Source organism: Rhinolophus sinicus, chromosome 17, assembly GCF_057876585.1.
Source record: "Rhinolophus sinicus isolate RSI-liver-muscle chromosome 17, RSI-T2T, whole genome shotgun sequence".
Taxonomy (NCBI): Eukaryota; Metazoa; Chordata; class Mammalia; order Chiroptera; family Rhinolophidae; genus Rhinolophus; species Rhinolophus sinicus.
In genome coordinates this window covers 164,019,103-164,026,269 of record NC_142517.1, presented here as the reverse complement: position 1 = coordinate 164,026,269, position 7,167 = coordinate 164,019,103, and the positions used below count along the sequence as shown (strand labels likewise).

Below are 7,167 nucleotides of genomic sequence, written 5' to 3'. Positions count from 1 at the left end.
ATTGAGCACATAGGAGGTTCCAGGCACTGCTCCTGGTACTGGTGATGCAGCAGTGAACAAAAGAGACAAAATCTCTGCCCTGAAGAAGCACATATAGTCTAGTGGGGAGAGACAGATGGTAATGGAATGACATAAAATGTTATAGGAGCAATAGAGAAAGACGTAGGGGGGAAGGGGATAGAAAATGCTGGCAAGGATGATGTTCTAGTTTTAATAAAGTGGCCAAGAAATGTCTCACTGGGGAAGTGACACTCTAGGTAGATACCTGGAAGTTGTCCCTGATCCCCACTCTTTGACACCCCCATGACCAACCGTCTTCCAAATTCACCACGTAATATTTCTCAACTTAATTTTCTCCCCTAATTACTGACACCCAGATTCAGGTGTCACCCTAATCACCTCCTCTCTGGATTACTATAACAGTCTCCTAACTACTCCCTGTCTCCTCTCTTGTCTCCCCAAGTTAGTTTTCTACAAAACCATGCCAGAGAGAGTTATCTGACCATGTCATTCTCTTGCTTAAGACTCAACAATGGCTCCCTCCTTCCAACAAGGTAAAGCCCAGATGCCCTAATGAGGGATTTAAGCCTCCTGTGGTCTGGCCCCTGCTGACTTCCAAGTCTCACTCACACCAGCCTTGACATCTCTGTCCCAAAGTAGAATTTCCCCCTCCATACACAATACAACACCAGGATGCTGCTATCTCCCTTTACGTGCCAGTATAAATCTACTTTGTAAAAAATTAATTAATTAATTAGTGTTTTTTATTAGTTTCAGGTGTACAAAGCAACATCATAGTTAGACATTTAAACACCTCATAAAGTGATAACCCCCCCCAAGCTAGTACCCCTCTGACATCTTATACAGCTGTTACAATACCACTGACTAACTTCCCTATGTTGTACTCTACATCCCGTGACTATATATACGTATATATTTAGCTATAGTTGACATTCAATATTATTCTACTTCGGCTCTTCAGGTGTATAGTGCATTGGTCAGGCATCTACACCGTCTATGACATGGTCCCCCTGATAAGTCCAGTGCCATCGGGCACCTTACATGATCTTTACAACATTTTTTATTCTATTCCCCATACTACATTAACTATCAATTTGTATTTCTTAATGCCCTCACCTTTTTCACCCTGCCCCCAACCCCATTCCCATCTGTCACCCTGATAGATCTAGTACCTACCTGGCACCTTACCTAGTTATTACAATGTTATTGACTCTATTCCTTATGCTCTACCCTACATCCCCATGACTACTGTGTAACACCCAGTTTGTTCTTCTTAATCCCTTCCTCTTTCACCTGTCCTTAGCCCCCCGCCCATCTTAAAGAAGTCCCTCTAAGAGTCCTTGTAATACTGGTTTGGTGGTGATGAACTCTTTCAGATTTTTCTTGTCTGGGAAGCTCCTTATATGTCCTTCAATTCTAAATGACAACCTTGCTGGGAAAAGCAATCTTGGTTATATGTTGTTGCTTTTCATCACTTGGAATATTTCTTGCCACTCCCTTCTTGCCTGCAAAGTTTCTGTTGAGAAATCAGCTGACAGTCTTATGGGGGCTCCCTTGTAGGTAACTAACTGCTTTTCTCTTGCTTCTTTTAAGATTTTCTCTTTGTATTTAATCTTTGGCATTTTAATTATGATGTTATGTCTTGGTCTGGGCCCCTTTGGGTTTATCTTGTTTGGGACTCTCTGTGCTTCCTGGGCTTGTATGTCCATTTCCTTCACCAGGTTAGGGAAGTTTTCTGTCATTATTTCTTCAAATAGATTTTCAGTTCCTTGCTCTCTCTTCTCCTTCTGGTACCCCTATAATGCAAATGTTGGTAACTTCATATTGTCCTGAAGGCCCCTTAAACTTTCCTCAAGTTTTTGGATTCTTTTTTCTTTTTGCTGATCTGGTTGGGTGTTTTCTGCTACCTTATCTTCTATATTGCTGGTTGGATCCTCTGTTTCATCTAATCTACTACTGGTTCCCTGTAATATATTCTTCATTTCCATTATTGTATCATTTATTTCTGACTGGTTCTTTTTCATGGTTAACATCTCAATTTTTATGAGATCATGGAGCATTCTTATAACTAGTGTTTGGAACTCTGCATCTGATAGATTACTTATCTCCATTTTGCTTAGTTCTTTTTCTGGAGCTTTGTTCTGTTCTTTCATTTGGGACATGTTTCTTTGTCTCCCAATTTTGGCTGCCTCCCTGTGTTTGTTTCTATGTATTAGGTAGGGCTGCTATGTCTTCCAGTCTTTGTAAAGCGGCCTTACATAGTATGTGTGCTGTAGGGTTCAGTAGTGCAGTCTTTCTGGTCACCTGAGCCACACGCTCCAGGTGTGTCCCTTGTGTGGGTTGTGCGTGCCCTCTTCTTGCAGTTGAGCCTTGGTTGATAAATGCACATCAATGTGAGGGACTGATCCTTTGGCTCACTTGTTGTAAGGGCTGGTCTTGACTACAGTGGAAGGATTGTTGTGCAGGGGCTAATCCTACAGAGCAGGATCTGCCTCAGCAGGATTCTGGCGCCTGCCCTATCCATCTCTTGGGTGTGTCATACTTGGAGATGGTTAGGTGATGCTCAAGCTCGTTTTGAAGCTGGCCACTAGGGGTGCCAGCCCCAGGACTACCTTGGAGGGGATCCTCTGTAGGTCTACTTCAGCCATAGCCCGTGCCCCACCCGGGGCCACCTAGCAGGAGCCAGAAAGAAATCTGCAGATGTCTGCTACCTGTGCTGTGCTTGGAAGCATCTTTGAGAGGCCAAACCACAAACCAATGCCGGCTGCCACTAGTGACGGCTTAGGACTGCTCAGCCAGAGGTATAGGACATGCTCAAGCCAGATGCTGCTTGTCTGGGTTCTCTGAACCTTTGAGAGACCCTAGGAAAGTGCAGCTTGAGCCAAGGCAGGCAGTTTGCATGAGAAAGACACTGAAAGCAGGCTGGGTGTGCCCCAAAGTAGAGCGGGGCCAAGTCTCAAATCGTCAGGGCAGGGCCAACGAAGAGCGGAAACTCAGAAATGGCAGCCACCTGTGTTCATGCACTAGGAAGGTGGACGGCTCAGCAAAGAAACAATGGCGTCTGCCAGCTCCCCAATCCAGGAGAAAGCCGCCTCTCCAGCCCCTGTCCCAAGCCAGACAACTCAATTCCCCACCATTTGTTCTTGTCGCCTTTCTAGCTGCTGCCCCAGTGCTGGAGCTCAGAGTGAGTGATTCCACTGGTGGGTAAGTCCATGTACAGTCCCTTTAAGAGGAGCACCTGTGAGTGCAGCTGCACTGTCTCACTCAGTCACAATCTCCGCTGTTTTTCGCAACCAAAATTTATGGGGACTTTCTCCCTGGCACTGGAACCCTGGGCTGGGATGAGGCTGGTATCTCTCGCTCCTTTAGAGGATGGAGGGACCCCCACAGCTGAAATAGCCCTCCCGATCTTTAATGGTCACACACAGGGGTGGGACTCTCCTGTTCCGTGTTTCGGACCTTCCTACCAGTCCGGAGGTGGCTTCTTCTGCACATCCTTAGTTGAAAGGCTTCAGTTTGGCTTGATTTTAGGTGATTCTTAATAATGGTTGTTTTGTAGATTAGTTGTAATTTTGATGTGGTTGTGAGAGAAGGTAAACGCAGTAGTTACCTACTGCGCCATCTTGATTGTCCCTCCAATCTACTTTTATTTTAAAAACTGTTTTAGTAATCGCTTCCTCCAGATGATTTCCAAATTCTGCACCTACCCAAGGTAGGCTGGGGGCCCCTCCTCTGCGGTCCCATGATACTTTGTACACATTTTTTAAAAATCACTTTATTTGCCACATTGTTCCAAAATTGTCTCGAATGGCTGTTTCCCCCACTCGACTATGAACTTTCTGAGTATGGGACCATGTCTTACTAATTTTTGGAATCTTGGCTGCAACCAAACAGTAAATAAATTATTCATTTGTATTTTGACCCTCCCATCCCCATCCCCTGCTGATCTCATAAGGCAGCCATGATGATTTACAACTTGTAACTGAAAGACAGAGATGGGAAATTGTCCCATTTCAAGGCTGATCTCAACTAAAGTTAGTGATCAGAGAATCACAGGTTCTTAGACTTGGGAGAACAATTCCATGTAATGTAACTTATTCACCTGACACTTGGAGGCCCTTCTTCAACAATTCTGTAAGTTGTAGGGATATGGAGTCCTTCAAGTTTGGTAAAGTGGTGATAGGGTCGTGGAGAATCTTCAGCTTACCGGAGGCTTCCTCATTTCTACCTTCCTCTGGTTCAGAATGTTGTGTGTGGCCATACTGAAGCAGGAAGCTATTTGTACTACAGCACATATGTATTTACATGCACACACAATGTAGGCTTAAATCTGTAAATTGCTTAAGATGATGAATGGCAGTCTATTACCTAAAATGTTAAATGTAAGTTAGAGACTGAGATAGTAGCCAGAGAGAAAATTATTTGTAATTTGAAGTTAAAACCATCTGTCAAAGCAAGGGGCTCAGAGTGAAAAGCAAATGGGTAAGTAGATCCATAGATGGTTGGCAGGGAACAAGAAGAACCCAGGCAAGGGGCTGCCCACTGGAACTGGCAGTCTGGGTACCAGTCTAACTCTACAACAAGACGAAGAGACTATAAATCTTGAGTAAACCATACATCACAGCAGAAGCTCTAAGTACCACTTTCATCTCAAAGTTTTGTAAGGAACCCCGTATGTATTGTTGAACAAATCCCAGTTGAATCAAATGTGTTTGAGCTGCTTAAGATTGTGTTTCACCTATGAGTCAAGACCTTCTAGTTCCCTATCTTTTTTGCTTGTTGGTCCTGTAGGAAATAGAGGTGTAGTCGTGAGTGAGAGGAATAATAAACGTTAAGGAATCAGAATTCTTCAAATTCTGCCTTTGCCTCTTGTTATTTGTTTCTAAGTAGTTTGGGGTAAAAACTGTTTATTATAAAGGAAAGTATTAAAGTGTTAAAAAGTGAAAGACTTACTTTTGTCCAGATGTTATTTGGTCAATCTTGGTTTAGTCTCTTTGGTAGCTATTCCTTTGGTTGAATTGAAATCTGTCTTTTCTATGGCTTCCACTCATTGATCCTAGTTTTAATCCAGGACCACACAGAACAAACCCAAATGAGCTGCCACATTATAGTCCTTGAACATTCTGAGGCATCTTGCTTATGTGATCAGAAGTCACTGAACTTGTGAATATCATGCACCTAGCACAGTGCTGGCTCATGGTACCACCTCATACATGGTAGCTGTTGTTATTAGTTGTATTATCACACTCCCTTTGAGCCATTTCTGTCTTCATAAGCCAAGACCTTTTAGAAAAGTGGTTCACACTGATGTCACAGAATTGACCAAACAGATGTTCCCACTTAATTCCACCAATAACTTTATGTGTAAATGTTAGACACCAGAGTGCTAGACAACTGGAGATGTCCTATTTCTCTCCACTATATGCGCCCTACCTTTATGAAGTGCCAATTTATCTTTGAAGACTTGGCTTAAGTTATTTCTTCTTTGAATCTCTTTTCCCTCCTCCAAGGAGAATTGGCCATTTCATTTCTTCCCGTGAATACTGTATTTCTTTTTGATATCCCTTCCACACCCCACCCACCCCTTTATCTATAATGCTGAACTCCGTTTGCTATCTCTAATGTCAACCAGAATGCCTGGAACATAGCATGTGTTAAATATTTATTGAAGGAATGATAATGTTTTTGGGTACCATGTCACACAATATGTATGTATGCATGTATGTATGTATGTATTTAATTATTTATTTATGCTGTATTATCTTTAAGTGCAAAGACTCTTCCAATCAGGTCACCTAGAGATCAGGTCACCCACCCAGAGATCAGTCACCCCTCTATTTGGCTGCCAGTCTCTTGTCTCTCTCTTCAGCAATGGTGAGGTGGATATCTTTTTCTCAGGGAAGAGAAATCCATGTCTTGTTGCCTTTGCCAATAATGAAAATGTTGGCAAGCCAGGTGGCAAAGCTGTTGCCACTGGCATCTTTCAGATGAACCACATCAAAAGAACCAGTATGTCTCTGTTGGTGATCACAGCAGTTCTTCTCAGGTTGGCACTTTGGATCACCATACCAGTGTCACACTTGATGAAGTTGGGAAATCTTGCCAGTTTCCAAATCAATCTGAATGGTGTCATTCACCTTGATGAGAAACTCAGAAAAGCAGATTATGTGAGCATCAAGGGTCCCTAGATGAGGGATTCCTTTTGTGCCCACAAAGATCTTCCTCACTTCACACAACTTGTGCTTGGCCTCCTTAAGTGTAACATGATGAATGGCAAAGCCACCCCTGACGTCATAGATCAGACAGAAATTCTCTACACTCTTGTCAATGCTGATGACGTCCATAAAACCAGCAAGGTAGGGTATATTAGTTTGAACCTTGCCATTATTCTTGATGAACTTTCATGCAGATCTTTACTTCATCTCCTGTTAGGGCATACTTAAGTCTGTTCCTTAGGAAAATGAAGAGAGGGAGACATTTCCCTCAGCTTGTGGAAACCAATTGATGGACAAGAAGCAAACACACTAATCAGTTTACCCAGCAGCCAATGCTATGGAGATGCAACACATTTCAGATGCTTCTTGGGACTAAGAGCCATCCATGACTGCGCTAGGTGCAAAAAGAGAACTGCCCTTTGTTTGGTGTGTGTAGAAAACAGCTAGGTTATGCAATTTTTGGAGCTGGATGGAAATTTCAAAGATTTCTCTGTGCCTCACTCCTCCAGTTCAGTAGTTTCTCAACCTTGACTTTGTATTGGAAAGCATTGGGATTTTAGAAAAATCCTGAAGACTGAGTCCTACCTACAAAAATTCTGATGTAATTGGTCTGGGGTGCAGCCTCGGCATCAAGATGTCAAGTATTATACTATCTTAGGTTGCTGATTCCAGTGGGTAACGAGAGTATTCCCTTTATGTGGATGAAGAAACTGACTTCCAGGGAGGTCATATGTCTTGCCCATGTTACATGGTGGGTGAAAAGGAATGGAGAACTCAGGTCTCCCGACATCTGTTATAACCACTATTCATAGTATATGAGTAGTACTATTCATTTTTGTCTTAAATGAGTTACCGCTCTCCATTGGGGCACTGAAGAGCAGCCCCCAGTTTACAGGCAAAGGGAAGCATGTTCACCTTCCAATTTTAAGAC

The 7,167-nt window shown here is 43.0% G+C and overlaps 1 pseudogene; it reads right to left on the bottom strand.

Moving 5' to 3' along the window:
• Positions 1 to 5,915: 5,915 nt before the first annotated feature.
• LOC109451233 (small ribosomal subunit protein eS4-like) lies at positions 5,916 to 6,619 on the bottom strand (annotated as a pseudogene).
• Positions 6,620 to 7,167: the final 548 nt, after the last annotated feature.